Here is a 6,271-nt window from a genome sequence, read left to right on the forward strand (position 1 = left end):
TGCGGCTCGCGAGCCGCAGTTTGCTGACCACTGGCCTCAGAGACAGATGAGAGGCTGGGATGGAAGCTAAAACCAGAGTCCGCTTTGTCCCAAGTGAAATGATTACAGCTTAGCCTGAAGCATCCATCTTATATAAATACTGCTGTTTGAAATTTTAACCCTGCTATTTGGCTTCTGTAAATTCTTGCTTGCTAAGACTACTCCCACTTCAGAGAGACCATTAAACCTTCCCCAGACAAGGTTATCAGTGCTGGCGCCAGGCCAGGCCTCTGGTTGAGGTCTCAAGACCCTAGCACATACGGGCTCTTTAAGAACTTGCAAAAGGGGCCGGAAACACCCCATATTTGGGAGACAAAGAAGGTCAAAACATATAAATAAGGAAAATTCCTGCATGTGGGGGTCCAGAATTTGAGAGACATTTTCCTCTGGACATGCGCGTAATAAATGTAACTCCATCTCTCTAAGTATTGCTTTGTTCTTCTTCGGTTTTCTGTAACAAGCCCAGGCTCCTTCTGAATCTTGCTCCTTTGGTTTCTTGGCCTCTCTCTTTCAGCCCTGGAAGAGCAGCTGGCTTTCTTCTTTCCCTATTAGTGCGTCTCCTGAAAAAGTTATGCTGATCAGTATGTTTATTTTAATCAGCTTGAGGTTAGCCATTCAGTGCACAGGCTTGAGGTTGTGAAATTCTGAGATTGCATTTCACATTGATCTTTCAGCACTTCCTAGTTTTGTTACCTCAAGCAATAATTGCCAAGTTTTCATCTTTAAAATGGGAATAATATTGCTTATCTGACAGTGTCATTGTAGGGTACTAAGGTATCTGAAAAGAATGTAAAGTGAGAAACAGAATATGATGTTTGTGGAAATGGTGAGTTACCGACTCCTATAAATGAGACTTGGCTTTGCCAAAAGTAGAGAAAATAAAATTTCAGGGACGCCTGATAAGCAGGAAGAGGGAAAGATGAGTTGGATGAGTGAGATGGAGAGGGTGTCATGCTCTTTGTCACCTTCCCAGTCCTATGGCTTGATCTTAGTTGCTAAGGACAGAAACTGGGGCCCAAAGTTAATAGAGCGGAGGCTTCAGTGGGACAGCATTTGAGAGGCAGGGCATTCTCCTGCTCCCGCATGGGCCTCAGGACCACTCTGGCACCTGGAGGACTGTGGGCTCCGAGAGAAACGGAGGCAGCTCTAGGCAGGTGTTTTCCTGGTAAAGAACCTGCTGTGGCCGCTGGAAGCATTCCCCCAGGGCTTAGAGCAGTGATTTTCAACCCGTGTGCTGCAAGACTTTTTAAAACATGCAATCCTTAACTTTAGTCAGGAGTACTGACTTCTTTTCCCTTAGATTGTCAAATCAAAAATGACAGCAGCCAATGCAACAACAGCTTCCCGGGTATAAATGAATAAAACACCAATTTTTTTTTGTCAAATCAGCAAAAAAAACATCATTTTTTGGTGTGCCATGCAATTTTAGCAATTAGTTTATGCGTGCCCTGAGATGAAAAGGTTGAAAATCCCTGGCTTAGAAGAAAGTGGATGTTACTTAGATGAAGAAGGGGTGTGAGCGACAAAACACCAGAGAAGTCTGCCTCAGAATGGCTTGAGATTAGGGCCAAATTGTGAACAAATGGGAGGTGAAAATACCAGATTTGGGGAAGGGGTGTCAGAACTTAGGTTATTATTGTTGATATCACCCTATTTCAACCCCCAAACTTGTAAGCACCTTCATGCTAGAAAAAGGTAAATAAAGTAACACATATAAAGTGCCTACTCTTAAAGCATAAGAACTCTTTACTGATTATTTATAAATACACTAGTACTGAGTGTTTGCTATGTGTCAAACACTGCTGTAGGTATGGAGGGAGGAGTTATGCAGCAATGAATAATAACCGATAATAAAACAAAACCCTGATCTTGTAAAGCTGATATTTTAATGAGGGAGAAAAAAATAACAGAATATACAATTTTGGATAATGATATACATTATGGACAACCAGAGAGATTGGAGAGAAGTTGGGGAGTTAAAACATTTGAGGAAGGTTGCTGTGTGTGCGTGCAGCAGAAGGGTGTGTGTGGAAGGTATAAGGTGCGTTCCTGTAATCACGCTGTTTCTTTTTCACAGAACAACTGGATGACCAGCAAATGGGACACCTCATATTCCACGTGAAAATATTGCAACATGCATAATTCAGCATTTCCTCTTTGTTCCGATTTTGTATTCTTTTAAAATAAGTCATTACAACCATTTTCTCAACATTCCAGTAATTCAGTTACAATTCAAACCCCAGGGTTTTAAAAACACCTCTAACACCATGAGAAATCACAGCATGGCAATCTCAGTTGCTGTGAGTGGCTTTATTTTATGAGGCCCCATCTCCTGATTCAACAACAGGGTTAGTCTTGCAAAGCAAAGACAAAAATCATCTTCAAGTTTTTTTTTTATGTTTTCTCATCCACTAGCCTGCCTATGTAGCCTCCTGTAGGCTCTGTTCTACTACCTTCTCTTGCCACACTGTGTATTCAATTTACCTCTTGAGCAGGGCGCCCCCTGCTGGCACTCATTGGTAAAGCCAGATCAGTGGCTTAGACTCCGGACCTGAACGGTTTATAGACTTGGGGCCCAAATTGTACTAGTTGGTAAATATTTTGAATTGAATCCCCCTGCTTTTAAGCAAATATTGAGGAAACTAATTCTAGAATCCATCCCAGCACAGTATATGTAAGTACATCCTTACTCATTCTTCGCTCAAACCCTTACCCATAGTTTTCTACAATAAGAGAAGGCAACCACACACACACACACACACACACACACACACACGCACACCTCCTCCACATTCCCACTTGAATGTTGTCTTTATCCCTGATTCCACTTTCTTGTGACTCTCAACAGATGGTTAGTGTAAGGAAGGGGCCAAGTCTTGCTGATCTTTGCCTTACAGAAGCCAGTTGAATGTTTTCCATGAAGAGACACCTAATGAATGTGCCAATTAAGAAAGAGTATCCCAACTTATTTCTTTCCCTGTAGAAGAGTTGAAGTGGAAATTGAAAGAAGTTGTTGATAGGTCATTAACACATTCATGTGATATGTGATTTGGGTTGGTGAGCTGCCTTCAGTCTTTAAATCGGAATGTTTCCCAGCTGGGGTGGGGCCACTTTCAGTGACAACTTTCTTACCCTACTTAGCTTTTTACCAAGGCCAGGCTGGCTCTCAGGTAGTTTTCTGATTTTGCAGGTCTCCCTCAGCCGGAAATGTATTAAGGACACCAGAGCTGTGAAACTGGGGATGATGGGATGATAGAGTGTTTCTAAAGTCACTTCACAAGGCAGGTTGTAATAACAGTGGGTCAAAAATTATTTATACTTTCCAGTAAGTGGTGTGTGCGTACTTGGTATTGTAACAGCCTGAAGAAACTGATTGAAGAGTAGGAACAAACACAAAATTAAAATCTGCTGACACGACTGTTGGGTGGCACATCCTGCACAAACATGGGAAACACCTTTTATTATTATGACAAGTGCTCTTGTCTTTTGTATATTCTCTTAATGAAATTTACTTTGAGCATTAATTAAAATAGAAATTCACTTTGCATTTCCGAGTACCCAGAATTCTGCTCAAGTTAGCCCCTATAATTGCCTCAGGGTTGGCTAAAAACACATGTGAACAGTCTCTAACGGAGGCCCTGCTAATGTCTGTCAAGTTCTAACAAAAATGAACAAGATGGTGTATTTTAAAATCCAGTCCTTTTATACTTTAGTACACTGACCTACTACAGAATTAGTGTACAGAACATGCCTGAATAAACAATCTCGAATAGGGCTATTTAGCTATTGATGAGTGTGATTTCAAGTCCAAGTGAGATCCATGATGAATTTTCAGATTGGCTTTTTCAATATGGATTGTTAGTGAGAATTAAAAATACATACAGTCCAACCAGTGAGGCTCAGTGGTTGAACATTGACCTTTGACCCAGGAGGTCATGGTTCGATTCCCAGTCAGGGCACATGCCTGGGTTGCAGGCTCAATTCCTAATGGGGGGGTGTGCAGGAGGCAGCCAATCAATGATTCTCTCTCACTGATGTTTCTATCTCTCTCTCCATCTCTTTCTCTGAAATCAATAAAAAAATATTTTTAAAAATACATATATATGTAAATGTATACATAAATGTATGATATTTTTTTGAATTTTCCCATGAGGTCTGTAGCTACCAATTGGCCAATCTACTTGCTCTTCTTCTAGGCATTGCAGCAAGATGTGGCCCTATGACTGTATTTCCAGGAATGTGAATGGAAGTGATATGTTCTATTTCCAGGTCTAAATGTCAAAATCCTTCATGGGTGATTGATCTGTCATGTTATTTCTCTTTCAAGATTGAGGCAGACACACATGGTGACCTTGAAAATCAGGACTTGAAGATATTAGAGATATAGGAGGCAAACAGCCCCAATCCCTGACTCACTGACTGGAGAACTACTGGCAGATTAGGGAGACCTATTTGAAATTTAAATGCGTGCAAATAAATGTGTATCCTACTGAGTCATTGTCAATGCTGGAGTTTATTAGAGTAGCTAAAGGTGCTGTTTCCTAATTTCCAAACAACCTGTGACTATGACGAGCTCTCGCCACCTGCTCTCCTGGTTCCCTTCAGCATGTGTGCGCAGGTGCTTCTGCTTCCTGTCTGGTCTCTTTAACCTGCAAAGTGTTAGTGATGGTGACCTACAAGGTGGCTCTTCTTCACTCACTGGCCCCTCAGAACTTGGAGAGCGAGAGAGAGAGAGAGAGAGTTAGTTCAGGCCTCGGAGCAGAGCAGGACTTACAGTACATGTAAATGATGAATTAAATAAGTTATGTTAATTTGGGCTGGCCTGGGTGTCTGTGGAGGCTCTCTTGAACGAGAGGTGCTACAAATGTATATCAAAAAGATGAACAAATGAGAACACAGAATGTATTCTCCTTCCTTTCCTTATGTCCCAAACCAGAAGGCAAAGTTCTGGCTCATTCTTACTTAAACATGATTTCAAAATAATTTACTTTTTGGCTTTTCAGGCTCAGTGTTGCCTTCGGGAGGTTCTGTCTTCAGAAGAGGTTGCTCGGGTTAGTTTGATCCAGCGGCAGTGGTCCTTCCCTCAGTGTGGAAATGCCGTAGTGTTAAAAGATCACTGAAATTGGATGATCCGTTCGAAGCACATTCATTTGAGCCTTCAAGAATCACAAGGAAGAGAAGTGCTACAAATTATTCTCCATCAACTGGAACTTGTCGATTGAGCCCATATGCTTCTCCCATAAGCTCTAAAGAACAAGAGCACAAAAATGGACCTACAAATGATTAATGGTGTTGCTATCTAAAGTTGAGAAATCATCAGAGGAAATCATGGAAATAATGCAAAGTTTAAGTATTACACAGGCTTTGGAGGACAATAGAAAGCTTCAAAATCTCATTGGTATTTCTATGGACCATGTTTCTTAAAAAGAGAAATGAAGAAAACAAAAGAACTAATGACAAAAGTAATAAAACAAAAACTGTTTGAAAAGAAGAGTTCAGAACTTTCTAATAAAGAGTTACATCATCTTGACAGCTATGAATTCCTGAAGGCCATTTTAAATTGAGGCATTCAGAAGAAGTGTATTCACTTTGAACACCAACTTCTGCATCTGCCTGATCATATTTAAAGGAACAGAAGAAATGTTTGTAATTAATCTGCCCAGTAAATACCAGATCACAGCACTAGGCAGGTGCATGTCTAGATAAAATTTCTTGCAGCTAATTTAAACTTTCTACACACACCAGTAGATAATCTCAGTGTAAATAATACATTTCTTCTTGACTGTTTAATGAATAAGCCAACATGTAGACAAGTATCTTGACTTTTATTCTATATCATGTATGCTTCTGTATACTTTTAGCATTTGTGGATAGATTTAATAAAGCATTTATGAAAATGGAAAAAAAATAATTTACTTTTTTCCTTCTCTAGTCATCTTTCAGTAGTTACATCTTGCCTGTAGTCTTTGCCCAAATGTCATCTTTTTATTTTATTTTAAAATGTCATCTCTATTATGTTCTTTTCTCCCATCATTGATTTTTCCTCCATGAGGTTGAGAATTGCTGAGAGAGATTGAAAGGCAGAACCAGTTTTCCAAGGTGGGAGAAACTCCAGCACCCTAAGTTACAAGGATTTTCTATTGCCACGGACAGGGATACATTCTCCTTCCCACAAGACTCATCTCAATGGCCATTATGGTATGTTCTTAAGGGGCTACAGACATATGATGTT

General features: G+C 40.3%; 1 pseudogene across 1 annotated transcript; it reads left to right on the forward strand.

Annotated features, from left to right (window-relative positions):
* The first annotated feature begins 5,167 nt into the window (after window positions 1-5,167).
* Window positions 5,168-5,844, forward strand: LOC308253991 (centromere protein R-like; annotated as a pseudogene). Its single transcript has one exon. The product of its transcript is annotated as a centromere protein R-like (transcript).
* Window positions 5,845-6,271: the final 427 nt, after the last annotated feature.

This window comes from Plecotus auritus, assembly GCF_963455305.1.
Source record: "Plecotus auritus genome assembly, chromosome: 1".
Lineage (NCBI taxonomy): Eukaryota > Metazoa > Chordata > Mammalia > Chiroptera > Vespertilionidae > Plecotus > Plecotus auritus.